This window comes from Rhinoderma darwinii, chromosome 4 (assembly GCF_050947455.1).
Source record: "Rhinoderma darwinii isolate aRhiDar2 chromosome 4, aRhiDar2.hap1, whole genome shotgun sequence".
NCBI lineage: Eukaryota > Metazoa > Chordata > Amphibia > Anura > Rhinodermatidae > Rhinoderma > Rhinoderma darwinii.
In genome coordinates, this window is record NC_134690.1 from 21,069,834 (window position 1) to 21,087,689 (window position 17,856).

Sequence of the window (17,856 nt, forward strand, 5' to 3'; positions counted from 1 at the left end):
ATACAAGAATATAACTACTATAATGCTGCCCCCTATATACAAGAATATAACTACTATAATACTGCCCCCTATATACAAGAATATAACTACTATAATACTGCCCGTATATACAAGAATATAACTACTATAATACTGCCCTCTATGTACAAGAATATAACTACTATAATACTGCTCCTATATACAAGAATATAACTACTATAATACTGCTCCTATATGCAAGAATATAACTACTATATACTGCCCCCTATATACAAGAATATAATTACTATAATACTGATCCCTATATAAAAGAATATAACTACTATAATACTGCCCCCTATATACAAGAATATAACTACTATAATACTGCCCCCTATATACAAGAATATAACTACTATAATGCTGCCCCCTATATACAAGAATATAACTACTATAATACTGCCCCCTATATACAAGAATATAACTACTATAATACTGCCTCCTATATACAAGAATATATTTACTATAAAACTGCTTTGTATGTACAAGAATATAACTACTATAATACTGCCCCCTATATACAAGAATATAACTACTATAATACTGCCCCCTATATACAAGTATAACTACTATAATACTGCCCCTATATACAAGAATATAACTACTATAATACTGCCCCTATATACAAGAATATAACTACTATAATACTGCCCCTACATACAAGAATATAACTACTATAATACTGCCCCCTATATACAAGACTATAACTACTATAATACTGCCCCTATATACAAGAATATAACTACTATAATACTGCCCCCTATGTACAAGAATATAACTACTATAATACTGCTCCTATATACAAGAATATAACTACTATAATACTGTCCCCTATATACAAGAATATAACTACTATAATACTGCCCCTATATACAAGAATATAACTACTATAATACTGCCCCCTATGTACAAGAATATAACTACTATAATACTGCCCCTACATACAAGAATATAACTACTATAATACTGCCCCCTATATACAAGAATATAACTACTATAATACTGCCCCTATATACAAGAATATAACTACTATAATACTGCCCCCTATATACAAGAATATAACTACTATAATACTGCTCCTATATACAAGAATATAACTACTATAATACTGCCCCTATATACAAGAATATATCTACTATAATACTGCCCTCTATATACAAGAATATAACTACTATAATACTGCCCTCTATGTACAAGAATATAACTACTATAATACTGCTCCTATATACAAGAATATAACTACTATAATACTGCTCCTATATACAAGAATATAACTACTATAATACTGCCTCCTATATACAAGAATATAACTACTATAATACTGCCCCCTATATACAAGAATATAACTACTGTAATACTGCTCCTATATACAAGAATATAACTACTATAATACTGCCTCCTATATACAAGAATATAACTACTATAATACTGCCCCCTATATACAAGAATATAACTACTATAATACTGCTCCTATGTACAAGAATATATTTACTATAATACTGCTTTGTATGTACAGTACAAGATTATAGCTATTATAATATTGCATTATGTGAGCAAGATTGTAATCTATTAATGCCCCATATGGACAGGATCAGAACAGGTAGCAGAATTGCCACTTCTCTAGGAAATTGCTCACTAATACATAACATCCTGCATTGTAAGCGCTTACAGCTTTCACACATTTAAGTCCATGAGTTGGTTGTAATAGGCACAAATGACTATCATTTACTTATTTACAAAGGAATCAATGACCCCTTTCCTGAATAGCATTTTAGCTAATGCCTGTAATTTTGTCTGCAGGGTTTCGTAATGAAGTGCAGTAGACCTTGTGTGCTTAGGGTCTTGTAAGGGTAAGTGAAAAGAGAAGAGTATACAATATTCTCTTGATCCATTTCACAGCCGGTAAAAACCCTGTTTAGTACACAATACTATGACATAACTTCCACCATCCTCTTCCTTTTACAAAAACTTTGGGAAAAATGACTAAAAAAGCAATAATTGAACAAAAAAAAAAGTTTTAAAAAAACTTGTACCACTTCGAAAAATGGTCAAACTTTTTTGTATGTTGGACAGAGCAGAGAGGTGATTAACTCCTAGATCCTTGTCCATGGAAATAAAACATGGTCAATTTAATTTCTATTCGAGGGCAGACCCTATAGTCCAGTATACACATGCGGATTCCTCTGAAGACAGTAAGATTAAGCAACAGGAATCAATTCACATTACATAATTAGGTTTGGATTGGCCCACCAGAGAGGTCATGAGATTCATCAGAAGTCTACCTCGCCTTAAGCTGAATTTGAAGCTTGCCGTAAGGGTCTATTAATATGTTTGGGTAAATTTACAGATAACTATACGTTTTTATTGTTGCAGGTTTTTGTTTTTTTAATACTACTTAGTATAGTGGGAGGGTAGGCAGGACTGAAATTAAGGCTGGTGCAAACTGGGCAGTTTCCCATGACCCCCATCTTCTATGAGGTTACCAAGGATGGGAAACCCAGGAGCAAGCTAAGACAACCGTGTATGGTGGCATTATTTGGAAATAAATTGTAGTATTATTTGAGGAATATATAATAGTTTTTCAATAATCTCAAATTATTGCCTATCCACAGGAATGGTTATAATTTTCTGATCACTAGGAACCCCTCCGATCATCAGAACAGTGGTCATGAACCCCCAAATCTTTCTCACTGCACCCCCCACAGTGAAGAGGAGCTTGAATGGAGTGGCGATCGAGCATGCACCCACACTCTATACAATCTCTATGAGAATGACGGAAACAGCTGAGCGCTGTACTCGACTGTTTCCGTCGTTATCATGGACATTGAATAGAGCGGCAGCGCGCATGCTCGACCGCCGCTCCATTCAATGACCTCCTCACAGTGATCGAGCAGTGAGAAGGATTTTGGGGTTCTTGTTCTCATGATCAGTGGTGGCCGCAGCGGTGGGGTCCCCAGTGATCAGAACATTATCACCTATCCCGTGATGATTGTGGGAAAACCCCTTTAGGGAGGTATTATTTGAGCACTGTATGGTGGCATTATAATTGTATTTTTATTATTATGTGAGAAGTATATAGTAGTATTATGTGGGATCTTTAAGAGAGGTATTATTTGGTTGCTGTATATTATTTGAGGTTTAGTTCTTTAGTCTTGGGTGTCCAGTGGATAGGTGCCCCAGTTTATGGTTTCCAGTGGTTTATTGCCCCAGTCTCTGTTGTTTAGTGGTTTACTGCCCAAGTCTCTGGTGTACATTGGTTAAGTTCTCCATTCTCTGGTGTCCACTGGATTAGTACCCCAGTCTTTTGTGTCCATTGGTTAAGTGCACCCGTCTTTGGTGTTTAGTGGTTTAGTGCCACAGTCTGTATGGTGGTATTATAGTTGTAGTATTATATGAGTACTATATAGTAGTATTATGTGAACTCTTTAAGAGAGGTATTATTTGGTTACTTATATTATTTGAACACTGTATGGTGGTATTATAGTAGTAGTATTATATGAGTACTATATAGTAGTATTATTTGGGATCTTTAAGTTAGGTATTATTTGGTTGCTATATATTATTTGAGCACTGTATGGTGGTATTATAGTTGTAGTATTATATAAGAACTATATGGTAGTATTATGTGGGCTCTTTAAGGGAGGTATTATTTGGTTACTGTATATTATTTGAGCACTGTATGGTGGTATTATTTGGCTATATATGGCACTATATGGTGGTATTACGGTTCCATGTGGGCAGAATTGATGAGAAAAAAGTGTAAAAATGGCAAGCAGGATCTTTTCCTCAAGGACCCAAGGTTCCTCAACTCTACATAATTGTACTAAATTGTGTTGTCCACCCAAGTAATAGTTGTCTACAGTATTCCAGTGGGGTGCTGAACACTAAGCACATGATAATTGTGTCTTCAGACCAGTGTCAGGCATCAGCAAGTTAAATGAACTACAGTAGTTAAGGTTTTTAAATGAGGTTTTGTATAAGTACCATGAAGTTGTGAAGGAAACAGCTCAAGGACACATTTATCATGGTGTAATTGATACGCCAGCTAATGAAGCTAGGTCTTGGAGGATTTAGATAAACCTGTGTTGTGGGACTTATCAGACAAAAGGGTAGAATGTGATTGTGATTATCCCTCACGTGACACGTTCCTCCAGTAATGAATGATAATGGCATGGAAGCGCTGAACGGTAGGAACCTTTGTTATGGAAAAATGTCAATGACATCAAGTTATGTCCCCTCGTAGATATCCACAAAATGTTTTCACCTGTCTCCCTATTTCCCACATCTGCTCCGGAATGGATCCCCATTGAGCATAGGGGTTAAGGAGGTAGGGTAAGCGATAAGGAGGTGAAAGGAAGAACCTGCCGATTTACGGTGGCACCAAGAAGGAGGACCGGTGGTCTTTTCCCTTTTTACCTCTATTTTTGGTTATAACATTTCTGCTTCTTGAATAATGCCACATTTGGTAGGATTTTTTTCTTAGGGTATTTTTGTATACCTGTTGGGTATTTTATGGGGGATCTTAATACATGCTTACCAGTCTGATTTGGCCAGCAAGGGGGTAACTATAGGGGGTGCAGGGGATCAATATGTACCAGTACTCCATATGAGAAAACCGGTACTATATATGGTGCATGGTAGTTCGGGGGCCCTGGTACCGATCTTGTGTTGGTGCTGAGTTACGCCTTTGTTGTGGGTCTTGAAGCAAAACCTAGTATATGATGTAAGAAAGTACATCATTAAATAATAAGTTAGCAAAGTTTTTAGAAGTTGTAGCTGGTTTTTTTTTGTTTTTTTTTAAATGGGTGAAAAAAAGTTTTTGCCTTTTTGACCCAATGTTGTTCTTGTGATTGCTCTTATTTAATGTTAGTTGGGAAGGGGGTGTATTTGTGGTCTATCTATCTCATATAGATACATATGAGATAGACAGATATTATTACACAGGGGCAGATATGGGACCCGCCGACATCTGAAAGGGTGATTAGCAACTGATCTTACTTATAAAATTTCCATGGCTCACCATCACTGGTCTATTGCGATCCACCAGAGAAATGGGCACTCCGGTGAGGAATTAAGTAGAGAGCCATGATGGAGGTACTATAAGATGAGCACTTAATTCTTAACAAATTAGCTTTTGGAGAACAAGGGCACCACATATTGTCCTTCCCAAGGAACTCTGTTGTCTATGTCTAGTGCAGAGGTAGTAAAAGTTGACAAAACCAGCCTTGCTACAGCTGTACACAAAAAAAAACCCATACATAACATCCTATGATGTCGTTCTACATGATAATCAACAATGTGTCTGTCCCTTTAAATGAGCACTCAATATCCTCCATTTTTATAATATGTGCCACGAACTGTGAGCATGTGGACCCACTGGGCCGTACCGCCGTAATGGTATAGCAGCTGGCCAAACAGGGTACAAATTCAATGTTAATAGTTCGGATAAAGGTACCTGTAGAAATACAGACAGTAGCGATGGTTTAGGCTCGGATGGAACTCTGGCAGCAGGCAGATAACAGGTGCGGTGAAACACAGCGGGTGTAGCAGTCGACACAACATGACTCCAAATCTGTACAGCACAGGAACACGGAAGAACGGGATACAGGTAGCAGGAACGGGAACACTGGGAACTGGAGAACACTCAAGGGACCATTTGCAGAGACTAACACGGGTAGGTACAAACAACGCTCAGGCAATGAAGGAAGGGGCAGGGCCCTTCTTACAGTCCAGGGTGATCTGGGAGCAATCAGCTCAATCTCACACATGTGTGCGCTCTGGTTCTTTAAGGTTGGACTGAGCTCACGCGCGCACCCTAGTGGCCACTGTGGTCACTGCAGGACAAGACGGTCACATGTGCTGGCATCTCTGGAGAGAAGGGCATCGGCAGGATGAGAAGAGTTTGTGCTCAGTGACCGCGGACGTTACAATATGCACTATGTCAACATTTTGTTGCAGCCCCTTTAAGTATTATAATCTGACAATCTGGTTCTAAAAACGAAAAAGAATGTACACCCTAGTATAACACAATGGACCATTATTGTTACAAAAAAATAATAATAAAAAAAATGATATATATATATATATATATGCAAAATAAGAACGACAAAAATGTATTATGACCTTCCTTTTGGCTTAAAGGGTTAAGTCAACCAGTAGACTGAGAAATGTGTCTCCTTTGGTACATAAGAGGTTAAAGAAGTCCATTCTGTATACTGCTGGGAAAGCTTCTATTGAATTTAGTGAATCTGTCCTTGACACCAAGTTAGAGATGTATACAGATGCTTGGAGTTACATCAATTTCAAGCCCCAGTGATAAACTCGGTTGGTGGTTTTGTCCATAGGGAGGTGAAGAGCCCTCTCCGTTCACATATCACATACAGGTTAGCAAAACTTCAGACCACCAGCCTCTCCGCAAGACACCGGGGCTGTGAAATGATATTAACTCTGCTTAATGGCCTGTAAATGTGTCAGGACAATGCCACCTAGAGCCAGTAATGTCTGCCTCCTTGTGTGAAGTCTCGATGACTTAACCACAGCAAGCCCAAGTATAATTACTGCTAATGAGTTTCTTTATGCACCACGTTCAAGTCACAACGCTCAAATCACGCTATATAAAGACGCTATAGCAATATAATAGAGGCCAGATAATAACAAAACATATACATCTCCCTGAGAATAAATGGTATAACTAGAGACTGATGATGTCATCATCACTCGTCATCATCACTCATCAATACTAAATCAATTCAGCAAGTAAGACCAATTATTACTTAAAGGGGTGGTCCAGTTTGACAACCCCTTTTAATATTGTGTTTCCTGCTGCTGTGACCCCTTCCTGCATCTTCAGAAATGGCTGATATCAGTATCGTTCACTATGGGGAAATATAACATTGCTTGACAATCATTGGAATCCTTGAGGGTCCATTGTATCCAATGAACACTGGTGGTCCTACAGAACAGAGAGATGTAATTGCCATGGCTGCCCGGCTTAAGAAGGAGTGGAGTACTCATTCAGGTAGTCCCCCTTCCATCACCTCAAACTTAGGCTTTTTAGATGGGGCATTCTAGACCAGAAAAAAAATTTCAGATGTTTATAGGTATTAGATGTCTGTGAATCCTCCAGCAAGCTAATGTCTTTGACTGGGCTCCAGTTTCTCTCCTGATGACGCGGTGAAACTAGTTTGGACAGATTTGATTTGTTTTCTACTGAGATAAGCGGCATTAGAGGTATCTGACGGCTGCTTAACTTTTTTGACCATCCTAATTAATGAATGAAAGATGTGACAATTCCTCAGCAATTCTTGAAGAGAAACTCCTTCAGAGAGATAATATATATATATTTTTAACCTATGCTTTCCTCTAAGCAGCGGCCCAAATGGGTTTGGTTGTTTGCTTGACAATAAAACCTTCATCCACCAGGGAACACAATCATATCTACATGTTCTATGATCTCAAAGTTCTATGAACTATATGTATTATGGTCTTCATGTCCTATAGTCTCCATATTCTATGGTCTCCATGTTCTATGGCCTCCTTATTCTATGGTGCCCATGTTCTATGATCCCCATGGTCTATTGTCTCCATGTTCTATGATAATCACGTTCTCTGCGCTCCACGTTCTATGATCTTTATGATCTAAATTTTCTATGTTCTCCATGTTCTATGATCTCTATGGTCTATGGACTCCATGTTCTATGATATTCATGTTCTATGCTTCCCATGTTTTATTATCTCTCTGATCTCCATGTTCTATGATCTCCATGTTCTATGGTCTCCATGTTCTATGGTCTCCTTGTTCTATGGTTCCCATGTTCTATGATCCCCATGGTCTATGGTTCCCATGTTCTATGTTAATCACGTTCTCTGCGCTCCTCGTTCTATGATCTTTATGATCTCAATTTTCTATGTTCTCCATGTTCTATGATCTCTATGGTCTATGGTCTCCATGTTCTATGATATTCATGTTCTCTGCTCCCCATGTTTTATTATCTCTCTGTTCTTCATGTCCTATGATCTCCATGTTCTATGATCTCTATTGTCTATGGTTCTCCATGTTCTCTGGCCTCCATCACCTGAGGTCTTAGCTTGGTAACTGAATTTCTGGAGCATGCAAAATAAAAAGCTTAAGCATTTTATATTTGCATACAGTATATGGCCTCAGGATCAGAAGCTCTCATTTGAAAATCTACTTCGCATGAACACAATTCTTGATTTTTCTGTAGAAATAAGGAAAACTCGAAAAATTACACCAAGAGTGTGGAGATCGGCTTATGTCACCAGCTATTATACAGAGGGGACATCAATTATTCATTAGAGTGTATGAAGATACCGTCATGAATTACTAGAAAGAAAAACTCTTTGAGTCACTCTTTATTTATACAAAGTAATGCCAAGGTAAACCTACACTCTAATTCCAGGGGAGGAGCATGACAACATCCTGAATTGTGTCGATGCCCATGATGCGTATGGGCCCCAGGATAGGCAAATGTCTCATGTTTAAACCTATCTATGGTCACACCGATAGAAACTTACCAAATTAGACAGGAAGATGGATACCAACCACTCTGAGCCATCTAATCATATGAAATTGGTATATTAAGAGGGAGGAGCATGACAACTTGCAGCATGTTTGAGAAATGCTCCACCTTTCTATTTGTATAGGGAAATAAAATGGAACCAAACTCATAAAATGACATGCATTACTGTAACCTCTGTGACCACGGCCCGTCGTTCTAACATGTGTGTTCTCTGCTGCGTCCCCCCCCCCCTGTGAGACGCCGGCACTCACTTCCTGGTATCGAGACTGTCTCCCGGAGGGTGCGCACGCCCGCGCGTGCACGGTCTTAAAGGGCCAGTGTGCGCATAATTGCAGGAAGTCTGCAATAAAGCCCAGAATGCTACTGGACTATAAAAGGGGCTCTGCCCTCTTGTTCTTTGCCTGAGCGTTGTTCGTTACCCAAAGTTTGTCTTGCTAATGGTCTCCTAGTGTCATCCAGTTTCCACTTGTTCCCTGTTCCTCTATCCTGTTTCCCGTGCTATCCTGTTCTAGTGCCGTGCTGAGCTGTTGTCGTGTTGTGCTGCATTACACGCCTGTTCTGCTACACCACGTCTGTCTACCTGCCGCCTGGTCCCAGCCGAGCCTGCTTTGCTACTGTCCGAGTTGCCACAGGTACCCTTTCTGGACTATAGACTCTGTACTATACCTGTTCGGTCAGCTGCCATCCTGCTACGCAGTATGGTCAAGTGGGTCCACACCCCGCACCGTGACAATTACCTTAATACATAGTCTACATGCTATACCAATATCCTACAAAAAGGAACAACCTTATAGTTGGTCCCATATGGTTGATGAAGACCATAAATGGAACTAAAGAGGCGGCAGAGGTTCCAACTGCACCAGGGTCCATGACCCTTTGCATTAGTATCTTCTGACTTCTTATTTGGTATGACAACATATTGTATCCTCCATTGCATATCATTACAGTCTGTAATGTGTTAATGGTATGGGATTACAGACTATGTCCCGATTTTGGTGAAGGAGATGGAACTGCAGTGTTTTTGACAAGTTTTAAATTGCTTTGGACATCAAAGGAAGCTTTTTTGATAACACAAGTATATTAGTAAATTGATATTTAAGTTAGTCCCTACACATTTATACAAAGTAGTGCCAAGGTGGAACCATCCTTTAATCAAGGGGGAGGAGCATGACAACTTGCTGCATATTTGAAAGAGTCCCCATCCCTGAGTATGCACAAAAACAAAACATTGGCCACATTCAGTTCACAATGACTAACTCTACTAAAAATGACATCAATTTCCATCCAACACTGAAATTAATCTATATCGAGCTCATTTCCTACAGTCTTTTTACATTGCTTTCTTCAATTTCAAAAAGTATGTGTAAGAAAACATGATCTATGATTATTTTTCAGCTACTGATCCCTATGCTGTCATCCTGGTTACAATTCATTGTATGTTTAGTATTACAGATAAGCCAACACCTTTGACGGGAAATTCCAACCTGTCAACTTGGAAACTGTGAGAGGTTGAAATGTAATATCGTACAGGAAAGATTAAAAAGCGTCATATATGATCTTGGCTATAAGCCATATATATATATATATAGAGGAAGAAAGAGAAAAAAAAAATCTCATTTAATAGCTTTTTATTCATCTACCCACGTAACTACGGCGGGCTGATTTGACAAATTGTATTGAGAATAATGTGTTTTCATTCGTTAGGTTTAATTTTAAAAGAAACAGCCCCCAAAGAAATAAAAATCAATTTAAACCATGTTCCCAAATTATGTTAAAAGCATCAGATTGCCTCATATTATTGCTACCGCTGTTTCATGAATAATCAAGCCATGCATGTCCTATTATAGGTATTCCCACATTATTTAAATCGACTTATTGTTTTAGACGTGTCGAAGTGCAAAGTGGCTTCGGTTGTCGTCTTCCGGCCAGTCTTAAAAAGCGTTTCCCTTTGAATTTTTTTTATAAAAAAGTTTTTATGCAAATGATTGTTCTTGAGTCGTCCTAGGGGGGTAAAAAAAGTGGAGGTGGGCCCATCCTAGTGTTGGTTTTTGCCATCACCCCCCCCCCCTTTCAGAGCAAGAGGACCTAACACTTATTGGATAGATGGGTGATGTGACCCTTAGGGTCGTTGCCCTGTCATGTTTTTGCAGTGCTTTATAGAGAGGGGGAGTCCTGCATATTTATTGTTTTAGATGTGTGGAAAGATAATGTGGCTTTGGTTATCATCTTGTGGACAGTCTTAAAAAGTGCTTTCCTCTAAATTTTTTGTTTTTTAATTTTTTTTATCTGTCAATATTTGTTCTTGCGTTGTCTTACGGGTGAACAAAAATTAAAGGATGACCCATCCCTGTGTTGGTTCATGCCATGCTCCCCCTTTTTCACGGTAAGAAGACGTAACACTTATAGGATAGATGGGGGATGTGACCCTCAGGGTCATTGCACCTGTCATGTTTTTGCATTGCTTAATAGAGAGGGGGAGTCCTGCGTAGTTTTTGTTTTAGATGTGTTAAAAGATAATGTGGCTTTAGTTATCATCTTCTGGCCAATCTTAAAGAGCATTTCCCTCTGAATTTTTTAGTAAAATTTTTTATCTGTAAATATTTGTTCTTGAGTTGTCCCAGGTGTGTACAAAAATTAGAGGTGGACCCATTCTGATGTTCGTTCATGCCACCAGCCCTCACTATTTAGGGGACCTAACGCTTGTGGGAGTGAAGTGGGGTGTACCTCTCAGGGTCATTGCCCCTTTCATGTGTTGTAGTGCTTTAAATAGAGAGGGGGAGCCCTGCATAGGTTAATATCACCCATGTAGAAGGGCAGAACTAAAGTTTGCCTCCACTTGCACCATAGCTTTCATGGCTACAGCAGGGACTCTTTGCAGGGTCAGATTCCTACACCATTGTGTGGGAGTATCCTCTGTTGGCATACCTCCCAACCGTCCCGGATCTCAGTGCTCGGACCCCCACTGATCAAAACTTCTGACATGTCACTATGTTTTTTGAAAGCATAGTTACCCTCTGAGTACCCTTGACATATTTGTTATCCCCAAGTCGGCATGTTGTGGCCGGGGGATCTATACTGCCTAATATGTGCCCTGTCAGACCTCCCTAGTCTACGGTAAAACATTATAAGGTATTAAGTTATAATAATTATGATATTATGTATGTTTATATACATGTTTACAGATTTTTTCATAGTTCATGTACTTTAAATAAGAGGCTGTTGTGGCCATTTATTCCAATGTCACCTATAGTGTCTGGATCTATTATTTAGAAATGGGGAGGTGGAAGTTGACTGCACAGCCAGTGTGAATTTAGCATACCCTTTTTCATGCAGTGTATTATGTAAGTAATCAAAGTAATTAAACTAAGACTAAAAATATGTAAAAGAAGGTTAACTGGTTGCCGACACAGGACGAGTATGCTCGTCCTGAGCGGCGAGCACTTCGCGCATTAGGACGAGCATACTCGTCCTGTGTGACAGCCGTCCCTGCGCGCGATCAAGAGCGGGGCAACGGCTGTAATACACAGCCACGGCACCGCTCTGACAGCGGAGAGGAGAGAAACATCTTCTCTCCGCTGTTAACCCTTTGAACGCCGCAATGAAAGCTGATCGCGGCGTTCAAAGAGAGGGGACTGCACTTTGATTGCGTCACAGAAAATAACTGACGCGATCAAAGCCCACAACTCATATGGCCAGACAGCCCAGGGTCCATTGAAGGACCCCAGGGCTGTCTGAACATATTTCTTTTTGTTAGGGCATACTGAGGTATTTCCTAACAACTGCCTGTGTACAATCAGTACACAGGCTAATGTACTGGCATATAGATCTATGCCAGTACATCGCAGTTACAAAATAAAAATCAAAATGATAAATCCCTTTATGGGATTAAAAAAAAAGTTTAATGAATGTAAAAAAAAAATAATGGTAAATAAATAAATAAAAAGTAAATAAAATACACAGAAACACACATTTTTTATAATAAATCAACTTTTTAAAATAAACATGAAATAATATAGACATATTTGGTATCGCCCCGACCGTAACAACCTGTACAACAAATGTATAACATTATTTATGATGATCGGTGTATGGTGTAAAAAAAAAAATATTAAAACTGCTGCGCAACTGCTTTTTTTCTGCATTTTAATCGAATTAAAAATTTATAGAAATTAAACGATAATGTGTTTGTACCAAAAAATGGTACCCACATAAAGTACAACTCGTCCCGCAAAAAACAAAGTCTCATACAACTACATCGTACAAAAAATAAAAGCGTTATGAGCGTCGGGATGCAAAGAGGGAAATGTAAAAAAATTGCTCTGTCCTCAAGGCCAAAATTGGCCGTGTCCTTAAGGGGTTAAATAAGATGTTCAGGAAAAACAAATACAAAGGAAAAAATAAAAATAAAACCCCTCTTTCCCTTACAAAATTTTTATCGAAAAATTTAAATATAAAAAGTAACACACATCACCGCAACCATGACTTGTACTATAAAAATACCAAATTTTTTATTGCGCACGACAAATGCCATAAAAAATATCAAGAAAAACATTGGAAGAATGGACAAAAAAGGAATAAAAATTTTGTCAACAAGTCCTATATATCCCAATATAAGGTACCAATGAAAAATACAACTCGACCCACAAAAAATAAACTTCATACAGTTCCGTTTATGGTAAAAAAAATAATAATAATTATGGCTCTCGTTATGCAGTGATGAATAAAGAAATGATGCATGTCCTTAAAGAGGACCCGTCACCGCTCCTGACAAGTCTATTTTAGTAAATATTTGTATTCCCCTATGAAATCACAACTATGGAACATATTTTCTTAGAATTCTGCATTATGCCATTCCTCTGTTATACCGCCTTGAAATTTATGAATAAATTGACAACTTGGTGTCCCCTTGTCAAAGGGGCGTGTCCCTACACAGTGTCACTCTGTCAGCACTGATTGAACATTGTCAGTTTGTGTAAGGACACGCCCCCAACTGGTAAGACCCAGTTATCAACTTTTTTCATATATTTGTAGGAGTAATAACAGAGGAACGCCACAGCACAAAGTTCTAAGAAAAGATGCTCTGGAATATTATTTTTGGGGAATAAAATTAATTTACTAAAACATACATGTCTGGAGGGAATACGACTATTCTTTAATGCCCAAAATAGCTGTTTTCTCAAGGGATTAAGGCTCCAACAGAAGTTCAAATCGACCTCAACAAAGTGACAAAGCTACTGTGCTGTGCATAAATATGGGAGTGAAGACTGTATCACAGCTTAAAGGGGCTGTCCACTACCGGACAACTGATGACCTATCCACCAGATCGGTCATCGGTACATGATCTGTGGGGGTTGGACACCCGGACCCGGCACCGTTGAGCGGTTCCAACTGCCTCCGGGCACCAGACGTCCAGGCAGGAAGCAGATGGCTCCGGTCATGGAATAGCAGCCGAGCTGCTGTACTGCCGCTATTCAATGTACGGAGCCAACTACTTCCGGCTCCATACATAGTATTATGGGCCATAACATCCGGTGCCCGCAAGCCACCAGAGCAGCTGTTCGGTGCGGGGTTCGGGTGTCAGACCCGCACTGATGATATACTGATGACCTATCCGGTAGTGGACAACCCCTTTAACTATAATGATGGCAGAAGTCTGGGAACACTGGGTGACAACTAATATGACTGCCTTTATTGGTCAAGCAAGGTTGTCACCCAGATTTTCTAGACTCCTGAACAACATGTTGTAACACATCAAGACAGAGTTGTAACTAGGATTTCCTTCAGATATTTTGCTCTCTGCCCCAGCCTTGAATTTAACCCCTTCCGAAAACCGGCGTATATACTAGTCCTATTCAATGAATTAGAATATCATCAAAAAGTTAATTTATTTCAGTAATTCAATTCAAAAAGTGAAACTCATATTCTATAGACTCATTACACACGGAGTGATCTATATCCAGCATTTCTTTCTTTTAATGTTGATGATTATGGGAACAGTTATTGAAAACGCAAAATTTAGTGTCTCAGAAAATGTGAATATTATATAAGCCCAATTTCAAAAATTATTTTTAATACCGAAATGTCGTCCTACTGAAAGTCTGTCCAGTATCTGCCCTCAGTACTTGGTCAGGGCTCCGACTCTGCATGAATTACTGCATCAATGCGGCGTGGCATGGAGGCGCTCAGCCTGTGGCACTGCTGAGGTGTTATCAATGCGGCGTGGCAAGGAGGAGATCAGCCTGTGGCACTGCTGAGGTGTTATCAATGCAGCGTGGCATGGAGGTGATCAGCCTGTGGCACTGCTGAGGTGTTATCAATGCGGCGTGGCATGGGGGCGATAAGCCTGTGGCACTGCTGAGGTCTTATCAATGCGGCATGGCATGGGGACGATCAGCCTGTGGCACTGCTGAGGTCTTATCAATGCGGCGTGGTATGGAGACGATCGGCCTGTGGCCCTGCAGAGGTGTTATCAATGCGGCGTGGTATGGAGGTGATCAGCCTGTGGCACTACTGAGGTGTTATCAATGCGGTGTGGTATGGAGACGATCAGCCTGTGGCACTGCTGAGGTGTTATCAATGTGGCGTGGTATGGAGACGATCAGCCTGTGGCACTACTGAGGTGTTATCAATGCGGCGTGGTATGGAGATGATCAGCCTGTGGCACTGCTGAGGTGTTATCAATGCGGCGTGGTATGGAGGTGATCAGCCTGTGGCACTGCTGAGGTGTTATCAATGCGGCGGGGCATGGAGGCGATCAGCCTGTGGCACTGCTGAGGTGTTATCAATGCGGCGTGGTATGGAGACGATTAGCCTGTGGCACTGCTGAGGTGGCATCAATGCAGCGTGACATGGAGGTGATCAGCCTGTGGTACTGCTGAGGTGTTATCAATGCGGCGTGGCATGGAGGTGATCAGCCTGTGGCACTACTGAGGTGTTATCAATGCGGTGTGGTATGGAGACGATCAGCCTGTGGCACTGCTGAGGTGTTATCAATGTGGCGTGGTATGGAGACGATCAGCCTGTGGCACTACTGAGGTGTTATCAATGCGGCGTGGTATGGAGATGATCAGCCTGTGGCACTGCTGAGGTATTATCAATGCGGCGTGGTATGGAGGTGATCAGCCTGTGGCACTGCTGAGGTGTTATCAATGCGGCGGGGCATGGAGGCGATCATCCTGTGGCACTGCTGAGGTGTTATCAATGCGGCGTGGTATGGAGACGATCAGCCTGTGGCACTGCTGAGGTGGCATCAATGCAGCGTGACATGGAGGTGATCAGCCTGTGGTACTGCTGAGGTGTTATCAATGCGGCGTGGTATGGAGGTGATCAGCCTGTGGCACTGCTGAGGTGTTATCAATGCGGCGTGGCATGGAAACGATCAGCCTGTGGCACTACTGAGGTGTTATCAATGCGGCGTGGTATGGAGGTGATCAGCCTGTGGCACTGCTGAGGTGTTATCAATGCGGCGTGACATGGGGGCGATAAGCCTGTGGCACTGCTGAGGTCTTATCAATGCGGCATGGCATGGGGACGATCAGCCTGTGGCACTGCTGAGGTATTATCAATGCGGCGTGGTATGGAGACGATCGGCCTGTGGCCCTGCAGAGGTGTTATCAATGCGGCGTGGTATGGAGGTGATCAGCCTGTGGCACTACTGAGGTGTTATCAATGCGGTGTGGTATGGAGACGATCAGCCTGTGGCACTGCTGAGGTGTTATCAATGTGGCGTGGTATGGAGACGATCAGCCTGTGGCGCTACTGAGGTGTTATCAATGCGGCGTGGTATGGAGATGATCAGCCTGTGGCACTGCTGAGGTGTTATCAATGAGGTGTGGTATGGAGGTGATCAGCCTGTGGCACTGCTGAGGTGTTATCAATGCGGCGGGGCATGGAGGCGATCAGCCTGTGGCACTGCTAAGGTGTTATTAATGCGGCGTGGTATGGAGACGATCAGCCTGTGGCACTGCTGAGGTGGCATCAATGCAGCATGACATGGAGGTGATCAGCCTGTGGTACTACTGAGGTGTTATCAATGCGGCGTGGCATGGAGGTGATCAGCCTGTGGCACTACTGAGGTGTTATCAATGCGGTGTGGTATGGAGACGATCAGCCTGTGGCACTGCTGAGGTGTTATCAATGTGGCGTGGTATGGAGACGATCAGCCTGTGGCACTACTGAGGTGTTATCAATGCGGCGTGGTATGGAGATGATCAGCCTGTGGCACTGCTGAGGTATTATCAATGCGGCGTGGTATGGAGGTGATCAGCCTGTGGCACTGCTGAGGTGATATCAATGCGGCGGGGCATGGAGGCGATCATCCTGTGGCACTGCTGAGGTGTTATCAATGCGGCGTGGTATGGAGACAATCAGCCTGTGGCACTGCTGAGGTGGCATCAATGCAGCGTGACATGGAGGTGATCAGCCTGTGGTACTGCTGAGGTGTTATCAATGCGGCGTGGTATGGAGGTGATCAGCCTGTGGCACTGCTGAGGTGTTATCAATGCGGCATGGCATGGAGACTATCAGCCTGTGGCACTACTGAGGTGTTATCAATGTGGCGTGGTATGGAGGTGATCAGCCTGTGGCACTGCTGAGGTGTTATCAATGCGGTGTGGCATGGAGGCGATCAGCCTGTGGCACTGCTCAAGGTGTTATGGAAGCCCAGGTTGTATGATAGTGGCCTTCAGCTCGTCTGCATTGTTGGGTCTGGTGTCTCATCTTCCTCTTGACAATACCCTATAGAGTCTCTGTTGGGTTTAGGTCAGACGAGTTTGCTGGCCAATCATGCGCAGTGATACTGTGGTTATTACACCAGGTATTAGTACTTTTGGCAGTGTGGGCAGGTGCCAAGTCCTGCTGGAAAATGAAATCAGCATCTCCATAAAGCTCGTCAGCAGAGGGAAGCATGAAGTGCTGGGAAATGTCCTGCTAGACGCTGCGCTGACTCTGGACTTGATATAAGCTCAGTGATCCTAGTCCAGTTTTCAGATTAAAGTAAATTTTGCATTTCATTTGGAAATCTCGGTCCCAGAGTCTGGGGGAAGAGTGGAGAGGCATCAATCCAAGTGTCCTGCGCTCCAGTGTGAAGGTTCCACAGTCAGTGATGGTTTGGGGGCCGTGTCATTTGCTGGTGTTGGTAGATCACTCTGTGTGTAATGAATCTATATAACATGAGTTTTACTTTTTGAATTTAATTACTGAAATAAATAAACTTTTTGATGATTTTCTAATTCATTGAGAAGGACTAGTATATGACAGAGGTCGGGTGGGGGAGTATGGAGAGTACGCGCTGAGCCTG